The sequence below is a fragment of the Vulpes vulpes genome, chromosome 5 (assembly GCF_048418805.1).
Source record: "Vulpes vulpes isolate BD-2025 chromosome 5, VulVul3, whole genome shotgun sequence".
NCBI lineage: Eukaryota > Metazoa > Chordata > Mammalia > Carnivora > Canidae > Vulpes > Vulpes vulpes.
Window position 1 is genome coordinate 88,271,675 of NC_132784.1, and position 21,409 is coordinate 88,293,083.

Genomic DNA, 21,409 nt, shown 5'->3' on the forward strand with positions numbered 1-21,409 from the left:
AAGTATATCCCAATAGAGTTCCTGGTTCTTACTTTTCATCTCTGCAATCCCCTGCTCCCCTTGCCTTCTTCATCTCAGTAAATGGCACCAATACTTATCTGGTGTCTTACACCAAACACATAAATAATTCTTCATCCTCCCATTTCCCTCATCTCCACACCCTATCAATCAACATGCCTTTTTTATTATATTTTCAAAAACATATCACTCAACTCTCTTCAATTCCACTGCAACCCTAGGCCAAGTCACCACCATGGTTTGTTGGGATTGCTACCATAGTTGCCTAAATGATCCCCCTGTATCTTTACACATCTGTTTATAACCCAGACTAATCTTTCCAAAAATTTGTATCAGATAATAATACCTTCTTGCTTAATACTTCAATGGCTTCTAAGTTCATTTAGAATAAAATCCAAACTATTCTCATTTTCTGAAAGGATCTTCCATAATGAGACCTTTGCCTTGGTCTCTAACCTTATTCTCTATGTTCTAGAAATCCTGGATTTTTGGGACAACTGAGCGGCTCAGTGGTTGAGTATCTACCTTTGATCCAGGGTATGATCCCAGAGTCCTGGAATCAAGTCCTGCAACAGGCTTCCTCCATGGAGCCTGCTTCTCCCTCTGCCTGTGTCTCTGCCTCTCTCTGTGTGTCTCTCATGAATAAATAAATAAAATCTTAAAAAAAAAGTCTTGGAATTCTCCTGGTACCTTGAGGGGGCACTCTGATTCCTTCCTCAGTATATTTGAGCTTCCTTCATCTGGAAAGTGCTTTCCCAAGCTTTTTCCATGTCTTTTTTCTTTCCAGTGACCTCACTCTACATGTGACCTTCTAGAAGAAGCCTTCCCCAAACCCATTGTCTAAAGCACCATACCATCTTCTCGTTTTTTGTGCCCTAGGTCTCGTCACTATTACAGTTCCTTACTTCATTTCCTTCAAAGCAGCTAAGACGGCTTCAAGAGGTCATGCCCATGATATTCAGTAATTGCTGACTGTCCTCTTACAAGAATGGAAGTTTCTTGAGGACAAGAACCTTGACCTATCCTATTCACAGGCATTCCCTCAGAGCCCAGTGTAGTGCACATCATATGGAAGCTATCACATATGTTTTGAATTAATGTATAAATCGCCATATTGGGTTTCACCCTTGGGTCCCATGTCCTTGTGTGTAAGACAGAGAGAATAATACCTACTTTGCTAGGACACCAAAAAATTAAAATATATAGAAGCCAGTACAAATGTTATGGCTCTTTCAGAACAGAACAATAATTATTAATGAGTCTTAGCTTAATTCCAAACCCCATGTACCTTTTCTCTCTTATTTCACTTATCACCCTTTCTCTTACTATTGCATCATAAGTATTGCCCAGTTTAACATGTAATTGTTTGTATTTCTTGTTAGCTTATGTTATGACTTCCCAAAGGATATCAAATTCAATAAATGTCAAATGTAGTGGAAAAGATGCTCACTTCTATTATTAATTCTAATTTGGAGCAATAGAATATAATGGAAAGTACGTAGGTTTTTTAGCCACATATAACAGGTTTCTGTTCAGGTTTCACAAACTTTACTAGTTAAGTGAGTTAGGCCACTGACTTACGTTATCTTATTCAGTTTTCTTGTTCATATAATGGAAACAATTATATATATATATATATATATATATATATATATATATATATATATACTTTTTGAATATACTAATGGAAGATAAGCACTTAATAAGTAGCAGCCACAATATTAATAATAACAGTAAAAGAATGATTATAATATCTTATGAACTAGGCTTCAACAAAGAAACTCCATTTTCAATATAACCACTGCCTTTGATTCTCTATGTTAAAGTGTTACAGATTTTTTAGTACTTTCAAAAAGCTGGTTTCAGAGCATCCAGATGGGAAAAGAAAATAAATATCTTTGTTCTATGATCTAGGTCACAAAAATGTATAGGTGATAAGTACTCTATAGGAAGAATAAGGCTCCAATGGCAAATATCCCAGCACAGAATTTAATTTTCATTCATCAAAAAAGCAGGTTCTGTGGATAATGGGAAACTGCCATTGCCGAAATTAGGATAATCAAAGATTAAGGCACCAAAGGGCAAGAGTAGCTTTCAATTACCTATTTGTTTGCAACACATCTGCGGAACTTGTTCTCTACAAAATTTTTGGGTTAAAAAAGGAGAAGGAAATGAAGCAAGAAAGAAAATAGAAAGTGTAGAAGGCACACATAGATTCTGGAAAGGCACGGAGGACATATGTATTTTATATAATATCTATTTAATATAGTGCATCACATTATATCCTCCTCACATACACAGTACATTTCTTCATGAGAACTTCTTGAAATAGATCTTTGAATTTAAAAATTCCATAAAATTTCTCAAAGCATTTGCTCAAGTTCCCAGAATTCATCGCCTTACAAAGAGTAAAGATTGGTCAACTTGTGTGGTTAGAATACCATGGTCGGGATGCGATCTAACTGCCCAGGTCACCCCAGCGAACTTTGGAATCCATACCATCCTCTTCTGTCTTATGTTACACAGCATGCTCCTCCTTCAGACCCCATTTCCCTAATCATTCTTGATATATGCTTAATTCTGATTATCTTTTGGGGTCAGTAGTCCCTATGTTTAAAGTTCTCAGATTTTTTTTTTTTTTCTAGAAGAGCCCTGATTGCTCTCCATAGGGGGCCATACTCTGTCACCCATAATCCTCTGTGGCTTTCTTCTTGCCTCTTCTTCGTAGAGCTGATCATTATGGCCCGTGTCCTTCCCAAGCAATGACGGCCTCATTAGAATTGACTCCTGTTGCTACTGTTCTGACAATTTCAGCGGGAATGCCATCAGCTCAGTGCACTGGCCGACCTGCACCTTCCTCTTTAACTCTAGTCCAACTGGTTGTCAGATAAACATCAAGAAAAGGGGCTTATTATAAAGGCAACACTTTTATCAGTACTATTTGATTATGTGTGTCCTAATAGAGAAATGACCTACATTTTTACTTCCTAGCAGTGAAACTAATAACTAAATGTCTTCCTTATTAGAATATAGCTGCTCTCCATGTAAGTACTCAAAACTATGTAATGCAATTTCACAAAGTGAGTTAACAGTGAAAGTAAAAATCTGGGAGGACCCTCTTTGACCTCCTGTTACAAAGAGAAAGGAGTAGCCCACTTGGACTAGATGAGAGACTTGGGTCCATCTGCTGAACAAGGAAGTAAAGCTCAAAGGGATCAAAGTTGAGGCTTGCTGTCACTTTAAAAGTTTTACACATATTGACTACATCATCTGCTCCTTTAGGGGGTGAAAATGGCAGCTCCTTATCTCTAGGCCACTAGAGGCAACCAGGATAAACCAGAATGTAAAAGCAAGAATATCACAATCATTCTGCATCTGTGTGCCAACAGATTGCCTGGATTTCACTCTCAGCTTTTCACTGAGATCAGAGAGCAGCAAACACAGCAGAAGTTCCCCAAGAGCAAATGTGAAAACCAAAACCAGATGTCCTATCTTGTCACAGAGTCGCAACGGATATCAGGAAGCTCTTCACACACTGCTTTGCTTGAAATTTTTGCCTTTTTTTTCCCCCATCCGAGAGGGAAGTGTTAGGGGGCAGGCAACGCAAGAGTTCAGAATGGTAGCCACTGGATCCACATGCCGATTCATTTATAACCCATATGCTAATAAAATTGCGACTATATTTTTCAGCCACATTCTTATGTAGACTCATCATTGTTAGCATCATACTCATGGATAGAAAAGGGTATATGGACAATTATCTAGTGATGGGATAAAATAAAATCTTAAAAAAAAAGAAAAAAGTAAGTTCTAGAAGACCGTGTAATTGCCAATACCTGGGAGATTTCTGGGCTTAGGAAACAACTTTGAAATGATTTAAAGTTAAGAAGTCCACCAGAACTAGTTTCTATAGGGCAAATTGACATTTTTATCATCAAACTTATTGCTAAATAACATTATATCCAGAGGTGGTCCTGAAGGTCTTTAAATGTCTCTCCACTTGTAGATGAAATACCCGTGGCTCCTTCTTGATAACATCTATTTTTAAAAGGCAGAGAATACTGGGTGGACAAAAATGCAGAAGCTGATAGACTACTGTTTTCTTTTCCCTCTGAGCCTTGTCTACAACAGTTAGCTTAATCCAAGACTAGCATAGTGACAGCTGTCTCTGTTCTACGATAAATCGTAGTGGTATAATAAATGACGATCGAGAGCTAGAACAGCCAACCTGATCAAGTTTCTGCTTCATTCAGAAAACTTGCCTCCCAGTGGATCTGTACGAGGCAGGAAGCTGACACAATATTTATCTAGCTGAAGGCAAATCCAGGTGGCAGCTATCTGAAATATCCCGCTCCTCAATGACTCTTTTTTGCACTAATGAAAGAAAGGGGAGGGGTACTTTCTGAGACCATGATTCTCCAATGACTGGTTCTTCATATAAGGAGAGCTGAGAATAATTTTTCAGATCCTTTCAACTCATGAGGTTACCTGGATTTCAATGACTGATAGATATGATGCATTGCTTCCGTAGGGTTATTTTGGCAGGACTCCATCTGTTCTTCTTAGTAGAAGTACATTTTGATGCAAGGATTGCATGGTTTAGTAAGACCTTTGGTGTTTTAGTGAGGAGCTCTAGTTTCGGGTCCCTGGTGCCTGATAACACTCATGTCCACCAAACTCTGCTCCTTCTCCTATGCTCTTTCACTTGGTGGATGACACCATCATCCACTAATTTGCCCAAGTTAGAAACCTGAGAATCCTTATTGACTCTATTTTTACATTACATTGTAAATCCAGTCTAACTCTCCAACTTTCACCAACGTTTGCTCTGAAATACTTAGAACCGAATCCTCCTCTCTATTCCCCCTGCTAGTGTCTTCAGTTAGGCCTTCAACTTTCCTCACCTTTATTATAATAATATTCATAATATCCTTGTAATTGGCTATAGTGTTTACTGCCATGCCCTCTGACAGTATAATGATGCATATTGTCTGCAAATCTTTGTACACACATGTGCTCATGTCAGGAACTCAGCCAAGTTAATTATGCCACATGGGCCTCAGGATTTGGTGGTTTGCTTTTCCTTAAGACTATGGAAATACCTACATAAAGTGCCTTCATTAACAGCTAATTTACAGGATGCAAAATAGTATACTTTTCTCATTATTTCACCTTTTCTACACATCTTACCTGGATGGATTATATCCTGGCAACTTGTTTAAGAAGTCAAGATTAGGACGATCCCCTTGTGCTATTTCCATGCCTTCTATAAAAACCTCTCTCATGGCATTCAACTCACTGAGCTATCATTTAATGTTCTATTCACCTCAAGGATTATGCGTTCCTGGGATGCTAAGTGCTTTTCTTTCCACCTTTACATACACAACACTTGGCTCGATGTGTTAGTAGGTACTCAACAAACTTACTTGATTATTCTATCTTGCTATACTAAATTACTGATTAAATCGAATAAGCTGAGATATGTAACAGTTCAGTTTGTTTTTTTAACTGCCAGATGCTTAATGACATTAAGCTCTATTTTCATTATTATTGCTATTATTAAGAATTAGCTTAACTACTTCTCCTACTCTCATTCAAGTTCTATGAGAGGGGAAAAAAAACAGAAAGGATTAACTTTAAAAAAAACCAGATTTTTTTAAGTTAATTTTTTTCTTTTTTTATAACTTTTTTAAAATTTTTATTTATTTATGATAGTCACACAGAGAGAGAGAGAGAGAGAGAGAGAGGGAGAGAGAGGCAGAGACATAGGCAGAGGGAGAAGCAGGCTCCATGCGCCGGGAGCCTGACGTGAGATTTGATTCCGGGTCTCCAGGATCACGCCCTGGGCCAAAGGCAGGTGCTAAACCACTGTGCCACCCAGGGATCTCTAAGTTAATTATTCTAAAACTAATATCCTATATGCTTTCTCTTTTTTATTCTATTATTTCATATTGAGATTTCATGTCTGGAATAATGACTTAAAAATCTATTGTAATTATTATTACAAAGACAGATCTGAATCAATAGTCTACACACTAGAGATGGCAAATTTATAATTTCTAAAAGAGTTGAACTTGTCATTCAAATGACACCAGTCAGGAAACAAAAGACAAGCAACATAGTAGGATACATATTTTTATAATCATATACCTGACAAGGAATTTGAATAAAAATAGTTAGAACTCAATAATAAGAAAAGGAACAAACAATTTAAAAATTGGCAAAGGATTTGAAGAGACATTTTACTAAGGAAGACATGTGAATAGCTAACAGGCAAATTTTAAAAAGATTCTCAACATCTCTAGTCATTAGGGAAGTAGGAATTAAACCCACAAGAAGATATCACAGCATACCTTCTAATGAAAAAGAAAGCTAATAGTACGTATTCATAAAGAAGTGGAAAAACTGGAATCCTCATACATTGCTGGAAGAAATGTCAATGGTGAAGCTACTTTAGAAAACAGTTCACCACTTACAGTGTTAAATATAAACCTAAATGTGGCCTTGCAACTCCAGTCTCTCTTAAGAATCTATCCAGGAGAAATGGAAATATGTGTTCATACAAGAAAAACTACCCAAAAGTCACAGCAGCAGCAGCAGCACTCAAAATCGCCAAAATGAGGAACAATCCAAAGCCTATTTCCTGGAAAATTGATAAACAAAATGTGGTATAACCAAACAGTGAAATAAGATTGAGCAGTACAATGGGACTGAACCACTGCTGATGGACTTCCACAGGGATGGGTTTCAAAAATCTGACAGTAAGTAAAAGAAACCAGATGCAAAAGACCGCAGAGTGCATGGTTCTATTTATATTGAAATGCACAGAAAAGGCAGGTTTACAGACACAACACAGATCTGTGTTTGTCAAAGGCTGAGGGTACAGAGTGGGAAATAACTGCAAAAAGCATAAGGGAAATTTAGGAGGGAAAATGACATATTTTAAAGCTGGAAATTGATACTAGTTCTACAGCTCTATGATTTCATTTAAAATCGTAATGTTGGACATTTCTAACATATGAAATGTATGGCATTACATTTCAATAAAGCTGTTAAAAATGTATAGTTTTTGTATAAAATTAAAAATTAAAAACAGATTACAATGAAAACTAATGAAATTAAAAATGAAAATTAAAAAGGAAAGTAGAAAGTCCCCTTGATTACTTCCTAAACAGTTTGCTTCATATGTAAAATAGGGAGCAAGGTAGGGCAGCTTACAAAGATCCATCACCCCAAATCTCCGGATTCATCTTCCCGTTACTGGAAATCTCCACATTTAAATATTCACTCCAACCAAGCTTTGTTTTTCTAACCATTCTATTAGTACTCATCTAAATTCATGAACGTCGGAGGCATCATTCATCATGCTAATAGTCTTCTTCATTGAAATATCTAATACATATTTCGAAACTGGCCTGCCAGTCACAATATTACATTATTGGAAATGTCCATATGGCTCTATGGGGGGAGACCCAGGGCCCCTTGCCCCCAGTCAAAACTCGAATTGTAGTCACTGTTTCTTGTTAATCCTAGCTACTCAATTGTCCACAGTCTCACATGCTAGGTCACAGGGGATCTGGTAAAGGGAGGGACGCCCTCTCACGACATCTGGACTAACATAGATGTGGCCATCACCTCCTGCCCCACTGCTGGGTCAGGTCACTGCTCTCCTCCGGTGAGTGGGTCTGTGCTTTGAAGTGGCTATTACAGAGGAGATTATGGCATTTCAGGCTGCAAGAGAGGGAAACTGGTATTTATCCGGTACCTGCTAAGGACTAGACCTTCTATAGGTGCCTCTACACACACAAGATCACTTAATCTTCATAAAAACTCAGCTTGATTTTTAAATTTCCTTCCCATAGAATAAAGGGGAAAGGAGAAAAAAATGAGTGGGAAATATCAGAAAGGGAGACAGAACATGAAGACTCCTAAGTCTGGGAAACGAACAAGGGGTGGTGGAAGGGGAGGTGGGCAGGGGGTGGGGGTTACTGGGTGATGGGCTCTGAGGGGGCCACTTGATGGGATGAGCACTGGGTGTTATTCTGTATGTTGGCAAATTGAACACCAATAAAAAATAAATAAATAAAATTTCCTTCCCATATACAGAGAAAATGAGACTTCGAAAAGCCAACTAGATTATTCAAGGTCTCCCAGTAGTTTCTGGGAGCACTGATTAAAACCTCCATTCATAAAAACAATGGCTCTCACTATGCCCAGCCCCCCAAGATACAGATGATTCAGATGCAGCCAGAAAGAATCCTCCATCACTTCTTCTCTTAAAGGAGATCGCTCGGACTCAGTTTCTTTAGAATCACCCACAGGAGTCTGTGTTTAGCCAGACAGGAAAATAAATACATTGAAATATCACAGGAAAAAAAAAATGGGAAAAAAAAAAAAAAAAGGCTGTCACTATTCCAAGCCACCAAGATATGGGTGATTAATATATGCCTATTTCCCTTCTCCCTGTCAAATTACATTCTGACATCTCAAGCCACATCTAAACTCACTCTGTCCTCTCTGAAACACAACCTGGCACTCACAGCAAGAACTCAATCATTCACTGGCCATAACAATAAGGTAAAAGTCACTTTAAATAATTAGTGCTATTCATGGGGCGCCTGGTTGGCTCCACTGGTTGAGCCAAGGACTCTTGATTTTAGCTCAGGTTATGGTCTCAGGGTCCTGCAATCCAGCCCTATGTCTGCTCAGCACAGAACCTGCTTAAGACTCTCTCCCTCCCCCTCTGCTCCTCCCCCAACCCCCCAGCTTGTGTGTGCCCCTGCACCCGCTCTCTCTCAAATGAATAAATCCTTAAAAAGAATAATAATAATTAATGCCATTCAGGGTAATACAAACATCCTAAAGTGGATCCTAAGCTCCAAAGCTGAAGCATATGTCACAACACATAGATGGCTTTAACCTGGTCTTCAGTTTTCCCATTTCTATGTCTTTTAAAGAAAAGTGGATCAATATGGGGGCGTTTCCTTTCCCTCCTGACACAGGACTCATCCTGTTACAGAGCCTGCCAGAATCCACTCAGCATCCACACGTGTTGGATGCAGGCCATGAAGCCAGGAAAAGCTAAAAGATTTGTAGAACGAAAGAAGCCAATTGCACAGGGTTGTTTGTTTGTTTTGGTGTATGCCTTCCAAGAAAAAGAAGAAAAAAGAAATGAAAATAGCACCTTTTTTTTTTTTCTTGCACTTCATGTATCTCTATTCTTTGAAATTCTTTGGGACTCATATATATTCAATGGGTACAGGAGAGTAAAATTAGAAAATTGCTGGGTTTATGAAGATTTCTTTCTGTGGGGCACACCCTTACTTACGGTGTCCACAGGCGCAAAACCAGGAGCGGATTTATAAAGGAGAGAGTTATTTTCCCTCCCAGGTATAACTAACTGCTTGTTAAAGAGCAAATCATTCCTTTCTACTTAGCCAGATTGCTATCTCTCAATTGCTTACTAAATCATGGAAATTGAACTTTCTTCCTGCAGATACAATTCTTCTTTGCAGTCAATATGTAGTCAATGCATGTTAATACAGTCAAGCTATTCCTTTCTCCTCCCTCTCTACCCAAAGCCCCATTAATAATGGCAATAACAGCAGCATTTGACATTTATACAGCCTGAAGGATTCCAAAAAGATTTCACCAATTACTGCGAACAGAGTTCTGATGAGCTGCCGCTACTTTTGAGGCAGGAGGATAATAAGCAGAAGCACAAAGTTGCAATGAGAAAGATTCTGCCCAAGGGTATTGCCAGATGCCCTCTCTTTTAAAAATTGCAGTATTTTACACCCACAACCAAAAATCAGGTATTTTCCTTTTAAAACATCTAAAATATAGATGCTAAATGGTAAATAAGTCCAATGGTATTGGACTGACCTACTGAAATGATACATTAAAAAGGCTGGAACTTTCCACATCAAGCTCATTTCCAGTGGTTTCTGTATTTGAGATGGTTGTTAACCACCTGACTGCCTTTCACACCAGTTGAGAGAATGGAGACATGACAACTCACGTTATCCTATATATATATTTTTTAATTTTTCTATCCTTTGAGTGCATAGGACAAGATTTTTTAAAAGATTTTTTATTTATTCATCAATGAGAGAGAGAGAGAGGCAGAGACACAGGCAGAGGGAGAAGCAGGCTCCATGCAGGGAGCCTGATGTGGGACTTGATCCCGGGTCTCCAGGATCACGCCCTGGGCCAAAGGCAGGCACTAAACACTGAGTCACCCAGGGATACCCATGTTATCCTATATTTTAAATGTTCCCATGTACTTTTAGAGGCCAGCTGAGTTTCAGGACAACATTTGAACTTGGAGGATTTCAGTCCATTAGCTGAAATATTCCCATACAGACAGAGAACAATAGTATCAAGAAGGTTTAATTCTCCTTTAGTAAAAACAAAACCCAGCAAAACTAACAGCAGAAACAAAAACTTCCATGGGAACTGAAGATTGATACTCTCTTCGGAAGCTGTATTTTACTAAAAAAATTATGTAATGTCCTTAGATAACATGATCATTCTGAGAGAGCTCACGAAGAACTCAGTCTGTAATAATGTATGCAATAAAGTCACCATGTCTTGATGATTTAAAAGCAATATCTAAAGAGCACGGACTTCCTCAAGCCCCACAAAAAACCAGTTTTATTATAATACAAGTGTTTAAAGACTGTAGCAATTTGAATATTCAATTAAGCATGTCTGGGAGATTGGCTGCTGAACCTATTTGCTTAAATCCATTGTAGGCTAATAAATTATTTTTTTTTTCATCTTTGGTTGCAAAACAGTGGGCCTGTACTAATTTATGTTCCCTAAGGAAGCTGAAGTTCTTTTCTGTGAAGGAAGCCACATGTTCTGAGGTCTCAGACAGGTATTGTTGTCCATTATTACACATATCTGTGAAAATCAGATAAAGTATAACTGCTATATGGGCAGAAAGTTAAGGAAAAAATAATAAAAAAAAGTTCTTCTTGAGCCTGAAGCCAGAAGCAAAGACAAAAATCCTTGTAAACATCTTCTAGATAGATATACATGGACTCTTTAAGGTGAACTAAAAACTAATACCAGTAAAATCTACATAATACAGTGATAAATACAAACTACATGTAAACTCCAGTTCATGGTTCCCCAGAGAGAAAGGAAAATTTGGACAATAAAGAATGCTGATAAATAATGTGAGGATATTTCAGACTGGAAATATTAACTACCTGGATCTTTTTTCTTCTTTTTCTTTTTTTTTTTTTTTTTTTTGGTACAATGAAATGTGCATATGTAATATGAATTATTAATTATTCCAATTCCAGAGAACATGCTCTATAGGTTTCCACATTTAACTATCAAATAAGTAAAGTAAGTACCATATGTGACGGATTAAGGAAGGTAAGATAGATCCCTCTCTGATGACAAGGCATGACCTTTTCCAGGGAAGATGTCCTTGTTCTCCTAAAAGATAGAAAGCATCATAGTTCCTTTTTAGAGTTCCCTCAAATTTACAAGTCCATCAATACAACAGATTCACATCATCTTATTAATTGATGAATGTTCCTAAAAGCAGTGCCTATGACAAGAATTACATAAAGCCAAAATTATGCTTGAACAAATTTTCACGTGTATATTTATTTTGTATATACACACAAACATACAAACATATATACTCTTAAAAAAAGAATGAAACATATGCTATGTAAATGTATACAGTATCCACAAACACCTATATGCATAAATATTGCATGATTTTCTTGATTTAACCATATGAATTAAGCCAAAGTTTTTTTTCCTAATATAGTGAAAATAAGTGAACTTCACTAGGATGATGTAGCTACATAAATGCAAAAGACCATATTAACTAGTTGCCTGATTTCCATGAAGAATATGTTGTAGTTCACTAAGGTGAAGAATATTCCCAGGTCTCCAAGCTAATGGCAACACGCATCGACATGTTCTATGAATGAATTCTTCATATATATTTAAACAATGTGAGGTTTTGAGCTGTACTTTAATCTCAGATTTACATTTTCCAGCTTTATACTGAATGGAAATGTTCAGGTTTTTAGCATTAAATGGTTTGGATACGGAAAAAAAAAATATGCAAATGAATGTTGCCATATTTTAAACTCAGAAAATTACTGATAGGAAAAATGTCATAAAAAGCTTAGTTCCTGTTCTGGCTCTGCCACTAACTACTTCTGTAGCCTACAGCAAGTTTTCTATACCCTACAGGGTTGCATTTCCTCATCGGCAAAATTAATGGTTTGGACTAGACAATCAGTCTTTAAAACTGTACTTGTGAAATATTACTAAAAGTCTTAGGATGACAAAATCCCCATTCTTCCTATTCTCTACTGCCGTCTGCCACCAAACTACCTAAGCCATAAATCTAAATATTTACAAAACTATACCAGAATAGTTATTAAAACTATTTATTTTATAAAACATAGTTCGTTTTTTTACTCAACACATTTTTAATTTTTTTCTTTCTGTCCATACCCTGGTTTCTAAATATAAAAATGCACAGCCAAAAATTTTAGTCAGAATTCAGTATTTCCTGCCATTCATCCTCCTACCTGAAGTCTCAGTGCTGTTTACATCATAATTGGTTTCTCTACAAATGATTATGTCTCCATAAACAAGATCTCTGAATTCTGCTTTGATGGAAATATTGGCTCATTGGAAAATGAAATGAAAAGTCGTATGATATGTAGAACATGCTTGAGCATTATTATGATATTGAGGGTGGAAAAACAAAGGAAGAGGTAGTTCAGAAAACTCCTTCCGATCATCAAGTCATACCATATTTAAATAGTATGCTCGGACAACCATAAAGCAAGTTGAAACTCTGGATGAATTCTTATTCTTGTCTCAGAGATGGAAAGGTTTGAAGCCCCTGGAACTGTAACGCAGAAACATTCTGGAATGCTGTTGCAGAGTAACATATGGTTACAGAGCTGCTTAGAAATATTAGTAATTTCTTTGGCAATACAGTAACTCAAAGACTATTGCTACAGACTTGTTCCTGAATATAGCTAAAAGCTGTTCGAATTACTTTGTTGGATGATATTTAACACCAAGCATTTTGGAAAGTTGTGTAAAAAAAAAATCCAAAGAATATTCATTCTGCCAAAACTAAGGCCATTTGAAACAATATTGTCCAAATTCAGATGTGTGCTATAGAAAGATTTTAAAAAATCATTCTGGCCATTGATTTGGCCATCAAATCATTAATCATTTTCCATAGAATCAAAAAATGTACATTAATGCTGAGCCCAAGATTAATGAATCTCTGTGCCAGGTGCTGGGCAATGAAAACAACAACAACAAAAAAATGGTGTAATCTCTATGCTCAGGATACCATTTCATATCGTGATTAGATGTACAGATAAACTAATAATACAGACACAGTAAGATGCTTTTAAGAGTTACCCACAAAGGTCTTAAAAACACTGAAAATTAATTATTATTGCTTCTGGAAATGTTTGGGTCAGTGCTCATTCAAAGAAGACTTGACAGAGGAAGTAACGGTTGAATAGAGTCCTAAGGGATGAATACGTGATTGCAAGCAAGACAAATAGCAGAATAAGTTGCATGTTTTGGGGTGTTAAGGTATAAAAACAAGCATAGGTTATTCAGAATTATAATGTGACTGCAGTAGTAAGAGAGAAAATGGCATACGTGCTTTTGCTAGGCTGAAGGTAGCTTCTCATGGAAAGATACATACACATATTCAATAATGGATTTGAATGCGGATGGATATAAACTCATGTGTCAAAATATTAGGGACAACTATGTGGAGTTTTTTCCCCCCAACCTTCCATTGCTCTGTTGATACACGTAATACCAATTGGCATCTCATTGTGTCCCCATTCTTGCTGTAGATGCTGAATAAAGCTGCAGTGAAAGCAGTCAACTCTTGACTGTCCCTGATGTCCAAAGTCCTGCCAAGGGCAGATTTCCCCTCTCCTATCACTGTTCCAAGTTTTCTTGGAAGAGAAATTGCTCAACGGAACCAAGAGTCAGTGCCCAGGACCAATTCTGAATGGTAGCCCTCTAGTGCTAATGAGATTATACACAGAGTTCATTAGTTAGTAAGCACTTTACTGAGGGAGAGAGAGAGAAAGAAAGGAGGGAGGAGGAAGGGAGAGAGGAAGGAAGAAAGGAAGGAAGAGAAGGAGGAAGGGAGAAAGAAAATACAAATCAAACTGATGTAAAATAAAAGGGAGATATGAGAACTCACAGATGAAGAAATCACATTCTGCAGGGTTCAGAACTGGTTGATACAGGAGTCTCCCTTCACCCTTCATACCGATGTACACAATGTGAGGCTTCCTGTGGACTGAATGGTGTTCTCCTCAAATTCATATATTGAAGCCCTAACCCCCAATATGAAGAAAGTATTGGAAATAAGGCTTTGGGGGAGGTAATTAGTTTCGAAAAAGTGTTGGGGCAAGACCCTCATGATGAGACTAGTGTCCTTATATTAAGGGATTGCAGAGCTCACTCTGGCTCTTTCTCAGCCACGTAAGGACACAGAAAGAAGGTGGCAGTCTGCAAGCCAGGAAGAGAGCTTCTCAGGAGAAACCGATATTGCTGCCACCTTGATTTTTAGATTTCCAGCCTCCAGAACAGCGAGAAAATGAATTTTTGATGCTTAAGCCCCCATCTGTGGCATAAGACAAGGCTGATTCATCTTGCTTTGTAAGCTGGTCACCAATGGATGATCTGTATCCATCCTTAGTTATATGACTAACCTCCTTTTGGTCCCAAGAACAAGACATTTCTTTCCCTAATACCCCCAAGCCCCTGAACCAATCCATGGCAAAGAAGACGAACTTATCATAGTTGATGTCAGTTTATCTGCTGCAGTGAAATGGCTGTTGAGAAATAAATTACAGTGTCTGATCTGAAGTATCAAAAGAAACTTGTTGCTATCACCAATGCTGCCAATAGTATTTTCATGTCACTCTGTTAGTAGAACCTTAAATATAAATAAATAAATAAATAAATAAATATATATATATATATATATATATTTAAGATTTTATTTATTCATGAGAGACATAGACAGAGAGGCAGAGACATAGCAGAGGGAGAAGCAGGCTCCCTGGGGGGAGCCAGATGCCAGGCTTGATCCCAGGACACCAGGGTCATAACTCAAGCCGAAGGCAGACATTCAACCACTGAAGCATCCATGTGCCCCAGAAACTTAAATATTGATTCTCTTTTCTGGTGTCTCTCCAGAGGTCAGATATTACATCCTAGACAATGAGCAGCAGCGACAGAAATGCTTGAGGAATGCACGACTGGAATGTTAAATCTTATACACAGTGACTTTTCATTGGCTTCTAAGTAATAATATCTAAGCATAAAATAAATATTTATAATATTACTTCTGCTGTTGGGGCAGCTGTGTGGTGCAGTCGGTTCAGCCACCAACTCTTAGTTTCAGCTCAGATTGTGATCTCAGGGTCATGATATGGAGCCACACATCGGGTTCCACACTCAGCATGGAGTCTGCTTGAGTTTCTCTCTCCCTCTGCCCATCGCACTCATGTTCGCTCTGTCGCTCTCTCTCTCTAAAATAAATAAATATTTTAAAAGATTACTTCTGATTTCTGATAATGCATAAAAGGTAAAATTGAATCTCATAATCCTCTAGGAGAAGAGAGAAAGGATTCAAATATTTGTAATATAATCTAATCCCTTAGTAACCAGGTAGGAATTAGTTTAAGGTTTTCAAATAGACCCACTCAAAGTGCCCCAAGCAGACATATATGGTGCAGCGGCCTTCCTGCCCCTCATCTCCAGGACACATAGGGTGAAACAGTCCTGTCATAAAAATAAGTAATTAGATTTTAAACCTTAACTTCATAATTAAATATAAACTTAATATTAAAATTATGAAATATATATAGTTAAAATTATATAGTCATAAAACACACTAATCCTTGAACAACATGAGAGTAAAGGGACACTGACTCCTGTGCAATAAAAAAATCCAGTTATAACTTTTGACTCCCATATTCCTGCAATACGGGAGGACTCCGTATTCCTGCAATAAAGTCAGCAGTTGAAAAGAAAATGTTATGAAGAAAATCAAGAGGAAGAGAAAATACATTTATAGAACTCTACTATATTTATAAAAAAGAAAATCCATGAAGTGGACCCATACACAGTTCAAACCCATGTTTTTTAGGTGCCAACTGTATATAAATGAAGATTTTAAATTATTGAAAATATACATTTAAAATATTAAAAATAACAGGTTAATATCTAGAATTGCTGTAGTATTCCTGCTTGGGCATTATAGCTAAACAAATTTAAAAACACTTTTTTTAATATGCCAGACTCTGTTCTAGGCACTGGAGATATAACAGTTACTACCACAAATCAGAACAACACAGAACCATCATGTTTCATTAAGAAATATCATAATTAGGATCCCAAAATCATGGGCAGAAGTGGAAGGGGCTTAAAAATACCTACTACAATCTCAGTTAACAATGAAGAACACTCTGATAAACTGAAAGGCAAGTTCATAAAAACAAAGGTTGGAATCTGGTTCTTCTGTTTCCTTATCAGTCTTTTTTTTTTTTTTTTCCTTTGGCACAACATATTGAAAGAAAAACTATTTTTTGATTTGGAATAAATTCTAATTTATAAAATGTTGAAAATATCAAAACAAAAATTAGATATGATTTAAATACAACTACTAAAGGACCTAGGAAGAGGCAGTACAGAGGAAGTAGACAATTTATCACATAGAAAAAAAGGGAATATTTATAATTATTAATGATTGTTAAGACCATATGAATTCACTTATTTTGAACATATTCTGAGCTGGTGCATTTTGGCCATGATTGTGATGACATGTAATTCAACATAAGCATGTGAGGGCTTCACAGACCTTGGCATATTTTGTATCCTTGTAAAATGTTAACATATACCGTTAATCTTTAAAATTCTATTGACCTTTCTATTTCAATTAAAGCTGTGTAAAACTTACTTCATGGGTGTGGTTATAACGTTAGATGATATTTAGAAAGGCAGAGCAGATCTTGGCTTGATACTTATCTAAATTAACTGTAAAGGGAATTTACCAAACTCAGGCTCAGAATTTTTCTTTGACTTGTCTTCTAATATAAAATCTCTGCTGGGCATTTTTAGCAAAATGGAAAATATTTACAGATATATGGAAGATTCTAAACCGGGCTACTTAATGAAAAAAAAAAAAAAAAATATATATATATATATATATAATGGGAGACAAGTATGTGACTCTAAATTTTTTAGTAGTAACAATAAGAAACAGGTGAAATTAATTTTAATATATTTTATATAGACAAACCTATCTAAAATATTATCAACATGAAAACCAATACAAAAATATCACTAAGATATTTTAAATTATTATTTTCAAATTAGAACTTTGAGCTTTGAAAAAAAAGAAAAAAAGAACTTTGAGCTTTGGAATATATATATCCTACAGGACATCCCAAATTGGACAGCCTCATCTCAAGCACTCAATGGCCATGTATGAGTATTGGCTTCCATAATGATCAGCAAAGTTATAAACTGAATATATCCTTTGTGATTCCTGAAATATAACAATTGTTTAAAAATTATTTATTTATTTGAGAGAGAGAGAGAGAGAGAGCATAAGCAGGGGTTGGGGGAAAGGAAAAGAGAGAAGCAGACTCCCCTGCTGAGGATGGAGCCTTATGCAGGGCTTGATCCCACCAGCCTGAGATCATGACCTGAGCTGAATGAAATCAAGATTCAGAAGCTCAATCAACTGAGCCACCTAGGTGCCCTGAAAATAGCAATTTGTAAATGATTATTTATCTCCCAAATAATAGAGAGTGTTTAAAAAATGTTTAAACCCAATAAGTGTGTAATATTGAGTTTCTAGAAACAATTATTGAAATGTGTATGAACGGTTCCGTTTGTGCGTTTGCATGAAAGAGAAAGAGAGTAAGAGAGAAAAGAGAGACCACTGCTAAGCAAGAAAGCTTGTTTTACGTAGACCACAGAATGAATGACTATGGAAACAATTTCATCTCTGTTGATATGTACTTTATGTCTTCATCTGTCACATAAGGGAATTGGGTCTAAGTAAAAAGATCACTCTCTACCTTATAGTCTTTTATGAAAACTGTTATATAGGTGTGTTCATGTGTCTATGTGTGTGCTCTACATATAACGAGCAGATCACAACTGCAGTATTGTGACACACTGCTCATGACAGTAATGTGTAAGATGAAAAATAATCTAGAACAGAATTGCAAAAAAAAATTTTATATATATATATACATATATATATAAGTGATCTATGATAAAATTATAAAGATCTAAAGCTAGGAAAATAATGTATTCAATACTAATCTAATAAGTAATATATTCTATATCTTCTTGAAATCAAGTATAACACCTGGAGTGGATGAGAAAGAAGGAGAGTTATAAGTGCAACTGGAAATTAGGTATATTGTAGGGCCCATTCATGGACAAATATCTCATATATGTGTGCCATTTATCATATATGCCATGCATTCAAAAATTAAAATAAATGATTATATATATATATATATATATATATCTTTGTTACTGAGATGTCTTAATGGATGCAGGTTTCTACATGAAGCTGTCATTGCTGTCCTGACTTTCACATCCCTTGAAGATCATTTAAATAAAAAAGGTTCCTGGAAATAAGAATCAAATTAATTAAGACATTTAGTAAACACAATGCCAACAGCTCTGCTCCTTGATAGGTCTATCTTAACATTGATATTCCATTTTGAGTGTTGTGGATTGGATTCTGGACTGAGAAAGAGGCTCAACAAAACATATGGAAAGAAAACAAAGCCAAACAACAACAATAACCAGAAAAGTGACTAACACAGCTTAGGATTCTGGAATTTGAATAAGTATATACACTTTCTAATTCTATTCTCAAAACTTTGGTTACTTGATTAGAAATGTCATATGAACTGTCTCAAAACAGTAGAATTATAGTTTTCAATAGGGATAGTTATATACAGAGATTTTTGAAGTTTAAAGGAAACATAAACATAGAATTCACTTAGCTCAACCACCATCCCAATATTCTTTTCCCTGATAGAGCAGTGCTCCTAAACCTATCAAGGACAAGTAATTTTTCCCATTATTGCAGACTGACACTTATATAAAATATTATAAAAATGAATTACTAAATGAAGACAAAGATACACAAAGTAAAAGACTATGGGTTTTATTACTAAATTCAAAAGACAAAATTGTTTGATCAAATTGCTATAAAATTTCTAAACGCTGACATTCCATTTATGTACTTATACTTTTAGGGATTGTTGTTAAGTTCACAGACTGTCACTGGTCCATGGTCCATACTTCTTTGACCAACATATCTCTAAACTATCTCTCAGAGTATATGTTGTTTCTAATGCCACCCATGATCCTTACAAAGACATGGAACCGACTAAGGACAAAGAACACTCAGTTTTAGAAATCCACTTATTAGAAAAGAAGCCATTAACCTAGAAGTTCCAGAAAATGCAAAATAAAGCAGGAAACGTAAATGAAAGTTATAGATACAGAAAGGCATAAAAGATAAAGGAAGACATAAAAATATTAGTATTTGAAGATTGCATGGTTATATATTTAGAAAATACTGAAGAATTCACTATAAAATACAAGAGAAATATTAGTATGTTGGCTAGATTAAATCATAAAATATCAATGGCGTTCCCTTATATCAGCAATAAGCAGTAAAAATATAATGGCAGTTAAATTTGCCGGTGTGTATTCTTACTACATCTCATCTTGTTAGATTCGGTCCATTGCTCCCTTTGGTAAAGATATTTTTGGATCTTAAATTTGTCATCCAACATATTTCATATTCATAGCACTTCATTTGCAACATTGGTAAGTGTGTCTCTACAATTTAATTCCAGTCATTGTATGTTCAAAAGGAAAAGAAAAAAAAAAAAGTGGAACAATCTAAAAAGGAAAGAGTTACTACAAAAATAGCACACTTAGGAGCCCAGAGTCACATGACTTGCTAGTTAGTTCTTTAACGATTACACAGAATTCTGGCTTCTGGGGCATGCATTTGCTCTCTCAGCCTAACCAACCTTCTCTGCAGGTCTCCACTACGTGAGGGTAAGTGAATCCGTGCCATCCTGGTTTCATCACTGAGGAAAACAATTCAATCTCATGACCTACGACGGGAAAGCTTTGTATGAAAGGGCAGACGATCCACTGTTATAATACAAATTATATTTGCCCTAAGTTCTGGCCCATTATGTAGGAGCAGGTTAAGCACCTACAGAGAGCTATTAGGTATATCATATGCTCTGATATTATATGTCAATAATAAAATATGTATGAAAAGAAGGTTCTAGAATTGATTCTATGCACTATTTGGGGAACATCAAAGACTCTTAAAAGTACTGCTTCATGCTCTCCTCTGTAGGTCAAATATTCCTAATATGATAGAAATCCATTTAAGATTCCTAGAAAACCTTATTTTATAACACAACCCTCAGAATAAGAATGGGTATGTGCCAAAAAATAATGGAAACATTTCAAAATCATTGACTTTATATTCAGATCAGATCAAAAATTGACTCTTAGCTCCAACGTTTACCAGCCATACATCCTAGGGCAAAGTATGTATTCTCTCCGAGCTTTACCTCCCTGTGTTCTAAAAATAATGCCTTCCTTATAGGGTGATTGCAAGGATTACATGAGATAAACTACTCAAAGGTCTCCTTAAATGGCCATTATTTGTTACTATCGCATCCACCAACATCATCTTTATTATGTCATCTCTATCTCTCCATTTTCCTGCCATCACAGGACAACCGTGGCTTCATATTTTGAAGTCCCTTGATTTTTCTAACTTCCATTTCCTAAAATTTTAAAGAAGGGAGTTAAGGTAGATTTGTTTGGATTTATATTTTTTGGTATAAAAGCAAGATCCTCCATTTAATAACCATACATTTAGCTGTGCTTAATTGGTGTGATTCACCTGTATGCCTAGGAATTCACAGTCCTATGTTTTATGTCTACTCATTTCCTAGGCAGGCATGACCTAAAGTTAGGTGACCACTCTGCCAGCTACTTCAAAAATTTATTTTGGGTCCACAATTTTAATCTATATGTACACAAAATCAATCTTTGCTATAGTATGATGTCCATGAAATGTTATAATGCTTATTTAGATACTACTGGTTATATTTTATATCTAATGTAAGTCATGCTGGGAACACTCCTTACATAGATGCAGCAATTCCATTTATTATTATAGTAAAGATAATAGCCAAAGTCAAAGAAACGCTTTTACCTATTTGATAACCAAAAAAATTTGCATACTGTGAAGATGATCATA

The 21,409-nt window shown here is 36.2% G+C and overlaps 1 protein-coding gene across 22 annotated transcripts in view; it reads right to left on the reverse strand.

The window, feature by feature from the left end:
* LRRC4C (leucine rich repeat containing 4C) overlaps positions 1-21,409 on the reverse strand; it is a 1,155,475-nt gene that overhangs the window by 584,972 nt on the left and 549,094 nt on the right. For 6 of the 22 annotated variants that reach the window (XM_072759169.1, XM_072759167.1, XM_072759153.1 and 3 more), the window contains exon 3: positions 11,388-11,472. The exons of 12 other annotated variants lie outside the window; for them this stretch is intronic. The gene's annotated coding sequence lies outside the window, so the exon portion shown is untranslated. Of the gene's footprint in view, positions 1-11,387; positions 11,473-15,413; positions 15,600-21,409 lie in introns of those variants that run through there. 4 more of the 22 variants (XM_072759168.1, XM_072759173.1, XM_072759171.1 and 1 more) reach the window with 2 other exon arrangements.